General features: G+C 35.2%; 1 long non-coding RNA gene across 2 annotated transcripts in view; it reads right to left on the reverse strand.

Moving 5' to 3' along the window:
• The window catches only part of LOC128852182 (uncharacterized), a 188262-nt gene that overhangs the window by 147243 nt on the left and 26218 nt on the right, over positions 1-14801 (reverse strand). For both annotated transcript variants that reach the window (XR_008449878.1, XR_008449877.1), the window contains exons 2-3: positions 6936-7062; positions 1507-1617 (exon numbers count right to left, since the gene is read on the reverse strand). This is a non-coding gene — a long non-coding RNA (uncharacterized LOC128852182). The remainder of the gene's footprint in view (positions 1-1506; positions 1618-6935; positions 7063-14801) is intronic.

Genomic DNA, 14801 nt, shown 5'->3' on the forward strand with positions numbered 1-14801 from the left:
TGAAATCAAATACAAGACTAGTGAGAAGATGCTGGAAGTAATTACTGAGCAATTTTACTTGTGGTTTGAATCACTTTTTAATCAAAGGTCTCATAGCAGAAGAACTCTTTGAACGCAATCAGAAATATACATGCATATGTTCTGTTTTAAATGCTTTCTGTATTTAAAAAGACGTGTTTTCTTCAGTACTGTATTAGTATTTTACCTTGCACTCTGTGTTATGCAATCTCTGTTTACTTTGAAATCAGTGATAAAAATCCTGGTGCTTCTGACCAAAATATAAATTCAGCAGCTACTACGTACTCTGAAAAATCCTATCAGAAGAACAGAGTCTATAACAAAAGACACGGGGCCTCACTTTTAAGTAATACTATGGACATTGCATCGCCATAGACACGTATATTTGCTCTCCTCCCTTAACTGTCCCCGGATTTCTGTTTTGACCTATGTATGCAAATAATTTCCTTTTTAAATCTAAATCTTTTCTTAATTTTGGAGCAGCCTTTGTGCAGGCCTTTAACAAATATACAATTGAGCAAACTAGGAAGAAATAAAGCTTCATTATTGAATACATGCACGCAATAAAACCTGTTTTGTAAGGATGTTTATTTCTCCCTGCAGAATAAGGTCTAGAGATCTGTCATGTTCCAGTTCCACACTGCACTGCGCCTTTCCATAAACAGACTTGGTGGTCACCTATGTTGGGACTAGCTATATCCTTTAGACTGTAAGGAAGTATTAACTTTAACAAAACAGAAAGGAAATATGTACAAAGTTGACTAATCAGCACTTCATTGGGGCAAAAAGGTTAGTATGTAATGCTTGACAAGTAAATAGCTTTTGATAGCCTCCATCCCTCTTAAAACAAATCTGCCACATATTAAAAAGACCTCCCTTACTACTATATTTTCTGTCAGTCAATTATTATCTAGTTTCATCCTCTAATAATTCCACTCACTTCAAATGGAATTTACACAAGGATTACATTTGGTCTCATGTGTCTTATGGCTTGCAGTGAGAATGACCCACCTTTTCTGGCATTTGCTGTATTGTGTAGAGAAGCACGACTTTCTTCTCTTCTGGGAGTCTTTTGAACTTGTATAAAGTAGCTATTCCCAAGTGATTACTTCCTTTATCCATTGATACAACAAAAGATCATCACATGAAAAAGAGTCCCACAGTGATTTTTCTTTTGAACACACAAGCATTGCCGAAAACTTAAATGCACACGTGCAAAAGTTGTCATCTCTTGCCCCTTTCTAATAACTATTAGCTCCACAGGAAAGTCAAGAAAAAGAAGTGTATTAAAGCTTTCTGCATCATAAGGTGAATCACTCCTTTCACTTTTTTTATCACAAGAATGCCACTGATAACCAGAGAAAAGGAAGAACATACCTGTAGTTCTTCAAATTGTTACAGTTTAATGTAAAGCATAGAAGGAAGTCTAAAGGGTAAAAAAAAAAAAAAAACACTTAAAAGTGAGTGCAAGTTGCTACTTTTTCCTACCTTTTTATACCACTGCAGAAGGAAAGCAGATATCTTTCAGCATTCTTTTTCCTTTTCCTGTCTGTGAACCTCTTTGTTCTTTTGACAATGATGAGTTCTGTATATTCATACCTAGAAACAAGCAGAATACTTGTTAAAATATGTGGCAGATTGGATAGAGTTTTCTTTACTGAGAACTGCATTCAAGCATCTCCTACATCCAGTCTCACATGTCTAGAGGAGCGTATGCAGATGATCCGACAGTGTCTCCGTTTCTATGCATGCTGATCAGTTGAAATCTTCAGATTACATCTGACATTTACCAAAAGATATCCTCTCACTACAGTTAAGTAACAGTAAGGAAATCAAACTTAACTCAAAGAACTTCATACGTCTCTATTATTCAGCAAGTTAAACAACTTCATCCAGTTTCAGATTGGATTAGACCCACCTCCTGCCTTCAAGTTCACACCATGTTTGTGGATTTTAGATATTCACTTCACTGTAAAATTCACAATTAGTCACTGAAGATGTGACTGCCTTCAATAAGCTGATACTTACAGAACTAGGTTTCCTCTAGTTCAGTAGTTTATTCTTACTCCTCGAATACCAGTTTGCTCATCAGTCTCTTATGAGAAGAAGCAAGGAGGATGGTCCAATCTGTAGGCTGTGCAGTTAAGACACCTTCATAGCTACAAGGATGTGATAAATCCCTTCTCCCCCAAATTAGGGAGTTCTGTAGCTTGGCTTAGTTTTTTGGGCAAGTCTTCTAATCAATAGACTGTTTTATAAAAGCTGATGAAAAACTCTTCCTATGCTACATTTCAAGTCAATCTCAATGTTATTTTTCAGCTTTCATTTAAGCTTGAGGATCACAAGGCCTAGCGGACTTGGTCTTTCAGCAGATTTAAAGAAGTTTAAACTTTTGAAATTACAGTTTAAGTACCTATTTCTTACGTGACCTTAAGCATGTATCAGCCAGAGGTATACATTTTTGGAGCACGTGCAGCAATATAGCTTTATTTACCAGCTATACACAGACATTTCCAGACCAGAACACCTTAGGCTGCAGTAAGCTGAATTGAACTTAGACATCTCAATCTCACTAATTCTTCATTATTTATCACAGTGGCCAAAAGAAGAAATAGTCTTACATTAGAATCTATTTGTAAGACGTTCTCTTTCCACAGTAATGGAAGAACAAATTAGATTTTCTTTCTTCAAATGAAAGTGTGCCTGTGTTTGAAAATTAGTCATGGATAAACTTTAAAAAAATCTGAAATACAATGTTACACATAATTTATCCATAATTTTACTGTCTAATTAATTTGTCAAACTGGTAACATCTATATAATTGATACTATATATCAGCTTGCTTTTCACCTTATAAAAAAAAATTGTTTGTTTTATCCAGCTGAATCATAAAAGAAAGTAGTATACAGTTGATAGTCTTTAGATTGATAAAATTACTCAGGTCATACAGGAAGATGCAAATTACTCATTCAAGATTAGATTGTCAATAGAAATTTAAAAAATAAAGAAACTAGAAAAAACATTTGTAGTGCTAAGAAATATATGGATCATATCCAAGAATTCTGGATGTTTTAACCATACCTTGATAAGCATGGTAAAATGAGGGAGGATGAAACTACTCTTCAGATACAAAACCCAAATAATCAGAATTGTGATCAATTCTACTTTTTCTCATCACTAGAGGAAAAGCTAAATGCCAGCATTCTTGTAATAATCAGCTACACACACAAATTTGAGATGTCAGCTTAGTATTGGTAATTCTATCAAATATCACTCCCTGTCCAAACTGCCCATAGTGAAGAAGGTGACTGAGAAGTTTGTTAAACAGCTGTTATGCCATCTGGCATCTTTGACTTCCATGACCCTTTTCAATCTGGCTTTCAGCCTAGGTAAGGTACAAAGACTACAAAGGCTTAATTGGTCTACTATTTCCTCTTGGCAAAACGCGGAGGTCAAGTTTTCATGCTGATTACTGTAGATTTGTCAGCAACCTTTGTTAACATGAACCATTAAGTTTTGTTGACTCATCTGCAGACGCTGGCAAGGATGGCCGAAAATCAGTGTAGTGGCTCTGGTCTCTCCTCTCCAGGAGGTCTCAGAGGGTGATGTCAGACAATTACTAATCTTCCCAGAGGGCTCCCAAGAGCAGGTTTTTCATCATTCCACTCTGCTGCCTTTCTTGTTCAGTGTTTATGTGAAGCTTTTTGGGGATAGAACAAGACTGTCTGGGGGGTATCATTTGATCAAAACGTACGCAACATTTACCTTTGTGCTTTTTCATCTGATGCAGATGGTCAAGTTCATCCATCTCCTAGCACTTAACTAATTTTGAGATCAGGGGAGACAAACCAGTTTAAGTTCTACTTACACTCCTTTTATTACACTACGTTTATTTTTAAGAAAACCATTAGTGATTGTAGGAAAGTAAAAGGTGAGGTTGACTTAAAACTACAGCTGTGAATTACCAGGTTCCAAGTTCAAAAGAATTATTCAGCTCAGTTATATAGAAAGACTGCTCTCAAACGAGTAAGACAGTTGCTAATTATATAGTTTGAAGTGAGGAGATATTAAACCAATTTCTTAATCCACAAGAAACACCTCAAGCCTGAAAATACAAATTTACCTATTTATCCTAGTACTAAAATTTTCATACAATTTTAAAATATGCGTATTATATTAGGGTCAAAGTAGTAGTATGTGTTGGCTTTACTGTTAATGTACACATATCCTGAGTTTGCAAGCCAGGAATTTCATACTTGAAGTTGCTTATGAGTTATTAAATGAAGTATTAGACAGTGCTGGAAAAGCAAAACTGCCAGTGATTAGTTGCTAAGAAAAAAAGATACTAAATGGTTATGTGAAGTTCAGGTAATCATTCAATTATTTTAAGGTATTAATGGAACAAAAACACACCCCATCATTCACTGACCACTCCACTCAAATAAAGCTATTACTGTTATCTATCCTGTAGCCTTCCTTCATAGAACTTGGTAATACCTTTACATCACTTCATAAAGCACATGGGGGAAAGAAGCAATATCCGCGTTGTAACATATTTGTCAGTTACAGCTATCCAAGCAAACCTGCCATTTCTTTTGTAGAAGTGTTCTATACGTGTCACCTTAGGAGTTAAGCACTGCTTAAACTTAATAATCTTAACATTTACAGCAATTTCATACTGAAATTTGGGCACCCAGAGACAGGGCTTTACGAAAATACAATCTGCAGTGCAAAAACTGTTTTTAAAATAATGAGTACACTGAAGATCATTATGTCTCAAAACAACAGCTGCCATAAAAAGAATGCACTTGATTCAAACAGTTATTCAGACTGTGCACAAGAACAAGCATTTGCCTGTTTGGTGTTTTACCTGCACACTAGATTACATGCATTAACCTATACAGTGTTCAATTTGACCCAACGTTCTCATTTCTCACCCAAAGCCCCTTCTGCCCTGTTCCTCTTTGCAGAGGGTCTAAGTGGATACGAAGTGCTAAAAGATTCTAGAGAACGTATGGGCAGAGACCTCAGGATGATGTGGGAGGATGTACAATACAACAAAATTTCTGGGCCCTCGTGACTGCAGGACAGAGCAGATACTACACAATCTCTCTCCTGTCTAACTGTCCACATCCTTCACTGAGAGCTCCTGCTGCTAAGTTTTAATCTGCTTTACTTCAAGCATTACAAGATCCTTTGCTAACATCAACTTAAAACCAAAGAAACCTCACTTCCTTCTGTGAGATCTGGAGAATGGAAGTCAAGAAAATACTTTGAGGACTAAAATCTTCTACCTGTTCAGACAAAAGAGACAGAACGTGATTCCCTGCTGTTTCCTGACCAACCAATCTTATATTAGGGAAACTGAAAGGAAAGACTACGAAGCTCTGAATAAGAAAGCTCACAGTCTGCAAGAGGAGGACATTTTTTATGCTCCTTGAGCAATACCAGCATTCAGATAAAGCCAGACAGAATACCATTAGGCTACTCCTGTTTCTTGTGAAATTACACACTAACATCATCTGAGCAATATTATGTCCTTCAAAATCCTAAATATACTTGAGCATCAGCATACGGAGCTCATACATGCAACTTAACAGTAGAGTTATTAATTTTTGTAGCATGACTGCAGCACAAAATGAGATTCAAGAACATACATGAGTTCAATCTATTGGATATGTCAAAATTTGACATGTAACAAACTACTATTCTTGCTCTAGTAAAAATTCTGATTTGTTTGTGGCCATACTTATTTACAATAATATAATTTCAATAGTAATCCATTTCTCCTGACTAAAGTAAAGCAAGATCATCCTCAACATGTAAAATATATTCAATTTTCCTGTAAAAATTACACAAGTGGGTATCTAGTATACATAAGCCATGTGTTGGAGACTATATCTGTATCTTGCACACAATATAAAGGCATTTCTGGACTTAAGGTGTCATTACCAATAATTTAAAAAGGTAAACTATCAAAATATTGTGAAAATTTGAGCAATATGAAGCTATACACAAATATGAAAAAAGCAGTTAAGGTTAATGTAAAAGATATGAAATCATGCAGGAAGAGACATGGAAAGTATCAGCTAGTTCCTGTTACTGAGTCTATGCATTAATCATGAAGAAACAGTAAAAGCCTTTTAGTGACCAAGATGCCAGCATGGAGAAAACTGATTCTGGAAGATAAAGATTTACTTTTTCCTCCTGGTGTCAGTACAGGGCTGAGTTAAGGTTCAGTCTCTCAAGTTTCAGCTTTTGTAATTGAAATTCATTTTAAGATTTCTTTCTAAAACACACTGCAAATGTAGAGGAAAAAAATTGTATCCTTGCTTCTAAATTACTGATAAATAGCGTTGCCTAAATTCATATTTGTGCAAGGTCTTTTCTACATATATAACTGTTGAAGAAAAAAAAAATACACCTTCCCCTCTCTGCTTACCCCACATTCCGTATTTTCCACCTTTTTTTTTTTTCTCCTTATATTTATACTGGTATGCCTTTACATTAGGAATATTTTCTCCTCATGATTTCTAGGGGATATTTTACACTAGTTAGTCATTGTAGAAAGATAACATGTATGAACTGTAATTTTGAGAGCAGACGAGAGTTTGGATGGATTTTCAGTTTAACCTATTCATAATGAAAAGTTTTTTACTCAATTACTTATTCACTAGCATGCAGTTTTAAACTTATAGTTACCTTAATCGACTAACTAATGAAATGTCAAAGTCTTCAGAAAGAAATAAAAGCAGATTTCTAAGTCACTGACTATATAACAAATACAAAAAATACAACAAATTACAGTGATGGCTTGATTAATATTCCCTTTATTAGTATTTAGACAGACACATACTGCATAAATTAAGAATTAAAATACTTTTATTTTTCTCTGGAAGAGTAAGTCCTCATCTTACCTTTAGTATTCAAACTTTCATCCGTCCCCACTCCAAGAGATGAATATTGCAGTGTGGAAATTCACTTTTCCGCGGAATAGGTGGTCAACAGATCCACTGCCGCAAACCTGAATTTCAGAAGTGTCACCTAAAACACAAATACATATTGAATTAATAAAATATCAGTATTTTACATAGATTTTCAATAACTTTAAGTTAATGCAGTTATAGTATTTTATTACTGAGGTTGACGTCATTTTTTTAAGTACTGACATTCACAGCCAAATACAAAGGAAATCCCATCCTCTTTGAGGAAAGGCATAAAGCCACACATTAGCCTCCTACTTGCACACAGAAGCAGATGTTCCTGTTACCTGAATGATAAAACTAATGGACTTGTACATAAACAGAAGGCAAGAAAGGTGTATTCCAAGGAAAAGCCAGGTGGAAAGGAAGTTTTGAACTACTATTCATGATTTATTCTATTACATTGAACAAATTGTTTACATATGCTTATACTGATTTAATTCTTAATGCATTGTATACTCAAGCCCAGCTGTTTATAGTCTGTTTAACTCAGACTTCTTTGTAACAGTAATTTTAATTTTGTTTATATTTACCATTTTTGCCAAGAAATCTGTCTCCCTTTAGGCAAGTTTTCAACAGGGTCTGCATCCTAGAAAGTCACTGTTTTCTCAGAGAGGTCTCACTGCTGGTTTAGCAAAGGTTTGATTTTTGTGTATCTTATACAAATTATAGCAAAGTCAGACAAAGCGTAGAGGAGCAAAACATTAAGTCTTGGCCTGCTACTATTTTCCTATAGCAAAGAAAAATAGCAAATGTGGTCAGGTAGCAGATCAAGAAACTGAAAGAACTTTCCTATTTTCTATCCATGGGGTGTTTTATGTTTCCCTGCCTCAAACTCTAATGTATAAACAACAGTAAATTGTTATAATTTATTTTCACTTTTTTTTCCCCCTTTAGCTTAATCCATAGAGAGCAAAGTATTGCTGATTAATGAATTAGGATGTCCAAGATTATAAGAATAACAGAACTACGTTAATGGAATGTTTTCCATTTTTAAAAATTGTCTGAATGGCCTGTACTTTTTAATATAACAGTCCACCAGTTATATTCAATTCTTATTGGTAATTATGTCATAGGTTATATACATATAGCGAATACCTGTAAATATGTGCCTTCACCACAGTAGCATTTCATGTGATCAAAGAACAGTGAGAGTGCCAACTTCTAAGACCAAGCATCCTGGCAATAACATTTTTTTTTATCACTTAAGGAGCTGATAATTGAAAGTGGTTTTAATATGAAATTAATTCAGTAAATGTAGTGTCATATCACTCAGGAAAAATCAGAGCCTCAGCCCTGGTATCACCCCAAAAATGACTAGTTATCAAGTATCACATCAAGTCTCAAAAGACAGTCTACAGGAATGCTTATCTAATTTCCATTTGTAGGGCTGTATTAGGCATTACTGGCTATGTCCATCTTTATATACAATAAAAATGTCAGAAATACACAGAAAAGTTTGCTCTCATACTGAACATTATCCAGGCCAATTAAAAACAACATTTTGCGTCATACTGCCTTCACGATACATTTCTGGATTGCCTAGTTTTTAACCTGCTTGGATAGGTGACAGCTGCATCTACCTTTGCCCAATGGATATCAAGGCTGCAGTTGCTAAAGTGCAAAGAACAGCTGAAACTGATTTCTTATTATACTAAAACTCTCTTCTCTTTTTAAGAATGCAAGTAAATTCTCTTAAATGAAAGATGTACAGTATATACATTAAAAATTGATACCCCAGACAGCAACTCCTTTCCATGAGGGAGACCCGAAATCACTTGGTTGCAAAAAAAAAAAACAAAAACAAAACAACAGATCATCAACCTACAAAACATCTGTAAAATAACTGTCAGCTGTATTCACTGGAAGTGTGGAGAAAAAGCTGAGCTATTCTAAATATTGAGTAAATACAGGGAGGTTTCTCATTGTCTTCTATCTTTACCTATATAAAGTTTTTCAACAGTGTTTATTCTGCAATCTTGTGAAGGGGAAGAAAGAGAAAGAGACTTTCAGCTACCTTATGTTAATCAAGGCAGATATAAAGCAAAAGGCTAACTTCATCACAGTCTGTGCCTGCACTCAGTGACCCATGAATCGAAAGTTCAGAATGAACGTTCACAGAAACCAGAGCCTTTGTATGCTGGGTATATACAAAGAACAATTGAAAATACTGATAATGTAGCACTCCATTTGGCTGTAAGGGCTAGTTTGGAGAGTGAAACAAGCTTTAGTGACCAGAAATGCCACACTCCAACACCAGAGAGACCCCGATTCCTGATCCTGAATGAGTAGTGTATTTACATGCATATAAAAATTCTGCTGAAGACTTGAACTTTGGAGTGATAAAGAGAAACACTGCTGCAAGACATATAGTTGTGACAAAACATCACTACTTGATCTTCTTAAAATTCTAACATTCTTTAGATCTTCTTTAAGAGAATCCCTGAATAGTCTGGTGACTTAGATGTTTGACAAGACAGGTGTTTTGTTCACCTTTTCAAATCATCTCAAAATCTACAAGTTTTTATAGATCTTCATACCATTTTGTATTTGAACAAAACTTACAAGTTGCTAAGTACAAGCAGAAACTAAGGCATCTAACAGGTACATTTGTCTTCAATAAAAAGAACAAAAAAACCCCTAGAACATTAAAAGCAAAATTGATGCAATGATTAATTCTGGAATATTTTAGAAGATGGTAACCTAGATCTTTAAAATCTTGACACCAAAATACAACTGTTTGGGAACAGTTACCCTGAGAAATCAGTATTTCATTTTATGAGTGCTATCATGTTATCCAAACATAAGCACAAAACCATGTCTCATAAATTTAGAGGAAAAATACCTTAAAACAGCATGAAAAAAAGCTAAGATTTCCTTTAGAAGATGTTGTCTTACAGACATTACATTAAAATTCAGGTCCCCTTTCGATAACTGTCTTTGTCCTAATCCACCATAAATTTAATACTGATATTAATCAACCTTAACATTGTTGACTGACACCAGGCATTTCCACCTGCAAAAAGCAACCTTTTCCTGTGAGGAGTTCATAGTACAAAGCAAATGAGAGCTCATATCAAATATTTAAATTAGCAAGTTGGCTTAAATTTCGCTTCTTTAGTAAAGAATTATTTAAAAGCTCTGAGATTATATAAAGAAAAACTAAGATAAAAAGAGCTAAGAAGAAAAACCCTTGTGACTAAGTTCTTCTATTTTAACATAGACTTTTTTTATTCCTAAAATTGTTCTTCCCAACCTAGTCCACTCATAGATGAGGTTTGTAACACTATAGTTAGGTTGTACATTTCTAGAGTATTAAATTTTAAATCTCTTCAAGAGATTTAGACCCCTTGTTTAATTTAAGATTGGAAGTTAGCAGTTATGAAGCTTGTGAAATTTTCAGAAGTGATCCGAAAGCATCTGTCCAGTAACATCTCTGATGATAAGTTCACTAAAGCTCTACTGTAAGAAAATATTTATTTCTCAGACTTAGCAAAGGGGGCATAAAAGTGGGTTGTGCAGTGTACTGAAAAGGCCACTGAGCTGTTTTACCTGTAAGAGTTGTGGTCAACCACTCAGTGTCCAAGTGGAGATCAGTGGCGTTCTTCAGGGATCAGTACTGGGGCTAGTGTTGTTTAATATATTTGTCAGTGACATGGACAGTAGGATTGAATGCACCCTCAGCAAGTTTGTCAATGACGCCAAGCTGTGTGGTGCACTGGAGGAAAGGGACACCATCCAGAGGGACCTTAACAGGCTCGAGAGGTGTGCCCGTGCAAACCTCATGAAGTTCAACAAGGCCAAGTGCAAGGTCCAGCACGTGGGCTGGGGCAATGCGCCCGTGTGTGTGTGTATATATATATATATAAATCCCTACAATTCAGAAAGAAGTTACAAGTGGCAATTATTGAAGAAAGTGAAACCTAGAAGCCCACATGATAATAAATAGATATTACTCTCATGGAAAAATAACAAAAGTTAACCAAAATATAGAACACTAGCAGATAAATGGCATGATATTTCTATAATATAGTAATCATTATTTTCCAAGGGTTTTGTAAATATAATCCATACCACTCCAGTAAAAATAATTTTTTTAAATGCACAAATTGCCAAAACAAATTAGGATTTTATTAATACTTTGTGGTTTTACCAAAGAAATATTAACTGAACAGTTTTATGCTTCTGGCACGTGCATGAGAGATTTAGGCCAACAAGCTATAAAATGGCAGAGTAATAAACAGCATTTGAGCTAGCCATTTGTGGTTTACATAATAGTTAAAACCGACATGGGTAAGGAAATGCTGGGTTTGAGGAATGCAAGAACATCTCCTCATATTTTATCTGCTGAATGCACAGATCCGTTCCTCCTGCACATCACTTAGGTTACCTCTCCATCTTAAATACAGATAAAACTGCCCCAGTTTCACTTCATTTTTAATTACCCTCTCAAACTCTTTAAAATGTCAGAAGTTTCTCTCTCTCATTTACTTCCTTTCTGCTTTTGTCAAAACTTTTAATCTTTACAGTATTTTAACAGATTTTGTCTGTTATAATGTCTACGTTATAAGGTCTAATGTTATAGCTGTCTGTCTGCTATAATGGACATACACGGTTTTATGCTTGAACCTCTTGCCTCTTCTGTTGCTTTATCTGTTCATGACTGGAACAAATCCCACAGAAAGGCGAAGCCCTTAAGACACCCCTTTTGGGTTTTGAATATACTGATTTAAACAACTGAAACATTTTTGTTTTAAGCTCACACAAATGACATCAGATTTTGTTCTAAAGAAATGAATCATCTGTTTCTCAAGCACAACCAACCTACTACCAGGAAAACCAGGTATTTTTCTGCCACACCTTTGTGTACGTTCTATTTATCAATCACAGTTCTTCACATGGTTTCAGGTGTCAGCTTCAACTTACATTTCTAGCTGTAGACTTGCAAAATTTTCTCATCTATCAACTTCCAACCGGTAAACTGGAATAATGCTACTTTTCTGGATTTTCTGCCACCACTTTTAAAATACAGTTGCAGAATTGATGATTGCTATGGTTTTAAAACCAGCTTCCTGAAACTTTTTTGGAATTGTGTTCTGCTCTTCTTTTCCCCAGTAAGCTATGATTTATAGGCTAATTTTATCCCAGTTTGAGAGAGAGGTAGAGATTTCAAAAAGATTAAGTTTCTACAAGCTGTGTGAAAAATCAGTAGAAGTCTGAAAAACTGATACAGAGAAAACATCCACGTTAAATGTCTCCAACATGAAAAAGCAAGAGTGACATCAACAGTTATCTACGCCTTCTAAGTGGCCAACAAGAATGCATATGCTTATAAACTAGGCAAAAATTGTACTCTTAATTAAGGGACACAAGGACAAGTTGGGACTACTGGCTGAAAAGGCAACTGAAAGTGATACAGAATTACAGACATCAAAGTGTGATAAAGGGAGAGCTGGAATTAGTGCAGTGGAAGTACAGGGATCAAGGAAAATAGGCTTTCATTTTTACACTTCATGAAAAAACATCCTCTATTGCTTGATGCTTCACTTAGTAATGTGAAGTGGTAACTTCTGCAACCTCTGCATTTTAAAAGGTCCAGAGCAGTAATTTAGGAGAGAGAATACTTCTTGCATCAACAGCATGCTAGGTCTAAAAAAAGCTTATAATATGAAGACCATTTTAAATACCTGCTGGGCTACTGAGGTGTGACAAACTATTCCATGTATTCTTAGACAATTATGAAAGCAGTGAAAACAGAAACGGACTCACTACAAATCTCAAGCCTCCAGTCAGTCTCAGATTTTCTGTCCACTGGAGTTAAAATATGGCTCAGACATAAATTCAAACTAGAACGGAAGGAGAGAAAATCTGAACAAGTTTCCCACTATTACTAGAATGTAATTCTATTGTTCTTTGTATTTCTTGGTTGCATATGCTCCCCATCTGAAAAAACAGTTTAATAAATCGGATTTCTCTGCTGACCTACATTACAGATAAAGAATCTTGAGGTAAGAGTTTTGTGTCATTTTGCCAAAAGCATTACAGAAAAACCTACATATTCTTATATTAGAAGAGAAATCCCCAGTTACGGATGGAAATGGTATTTTATGTTGCCAAGATCTCTAAAGGTCAACATTATTTTCACTCATAGGTCTCAAATTGTACTTTAATGTGGTGGTGAAAATATAAATATTTGAGATTGAGAAATGTAGCTAGGAAGTCATCTTTACTAGAAGAATTTTCCTTTTCACTAATAGCTAATAGTCTGTGATTGACTGTAACTCCCCACTTCTGAGCTAATATGCCACTCCCATAGGCCCCATTGAGAGCTCTCTCTCCACATTGTCATATTAACTTCTGTTTGGCTCCTGCTTCGAATTTTGACAGTTGGCAAGATACTTAGGGAGTCCATCCCTCCCAGGGCTGCATGCCTGACTTTGTAAAGGTCAAAATTACTTATCACCTTCTGGTTTTGTCCGCCCCCGCTCCCCCCACCCCCACCCCCAGACACTATGTAAGTGTTCTCTCCCTATGATCACAGTCAATAAAGCTTCTGTAGGACCTGTACTAAATGGAATGTTTTATTATGCACTTGGAGTCTTCAGGTTCTCTGACACTAACAAGAATCAGAGAAGTACTGGGGCTCAGCTTCTACTAGAATACTTTCCCCAGTCTGTCATCTAATCAGTAACTACAGTAAAAAATGCTATGCTCCACTTACATTTACTTTATACTGAAGGAGATACTCTGGGAATACAATGTTGTACATTTAACCTTAGTACAGATATTTCCCTTTCTTGCTCGTAAAGAATGCTATAGTCTAATCACAGTAATTCATAACTTTTACTCCCTAATAGGCCCATTAGAACTAATATTCTATCAAGACAAAAAATATTATGCTTTTGACATACTGATTTTGGCAGAACAGCTCAGGCTGCTTCTTCTCACCTTTGGAGGCTTTTAAATTGCTTAATAAGTTATTTCAGAGTTTTCCTTGTTATCAACATTAGTCTGACTTGTTCAGAATTTTAGACCTTCCTTCTGCTTTTGTAAGTGTGCCAGATGACTTCTATTTGTGTAATGTCTAATGGATCCTACAATTATTTTCAAATACAAAGAATTTAGTTTCCCAGATAACACCACAAATACTCTAGAAGAACTTTCATCACATTATCTCAATTTTTATGTGTGGCTTATTTAAATATTCTAGACCTATTATTTTTCATTACCTTAATACTTAATAGAAATTGCTTTATGAACATATTGGTGACAACAGGATCACAAATAATTTAAAACTAGAAAGCAAAGACATTACACATTTCACTGTCATCTATTTCACACACTATTTCCTTAACCACTTGATTAGACACAGGAGCCATACTTTCCGTTAGCTTTCCTTGTTTTCAAACATGATTTCAGAATATTTCTGGAATCATCAGTATTTCTTAACGTGTCAAAACCTTCTTATGTTATTATTTTATATTCATTCCTACCAATATCTTCTTTCATGTTCAATTCTGTTTCAATTTTCAGGTCACTGAAAGGCCCTATTAAATACATGTTTGACATCTTGCTCTCCTTCGCAACACCAAAGAGACCATTATTGTGACTTTAGAATGTTCCCTTTCCAAAACTGTTATCTGTCCACCCTGCATTCTTTTATTCCTAGTGAGATTGTTCCTCAAGGAACTCTTTATATACCAGTTTTCTAGCTTCATAAATTTTTTAGTCCAAATTTCTACTAGTCTAAAGATTTTTGTCTTTAGATAAGCTATCTTGATTTTCACAATCACTTTCATC

Source organism: Cuculus canorus, chromosome 4 (genome assembly GCF_017976375.1).
Source record: "Cuculus canorus isolate bCucCan1 chromosome 4, bCucCan1.pri, whole genome shotgun sequence".
In the NCBI taxonomy this organism is placed as follows: Eukaryota; Metazoa; Chordata; class Aves; order Cuculiformes; family Cuculidae; genus Cuculus; species Cuculus canorus.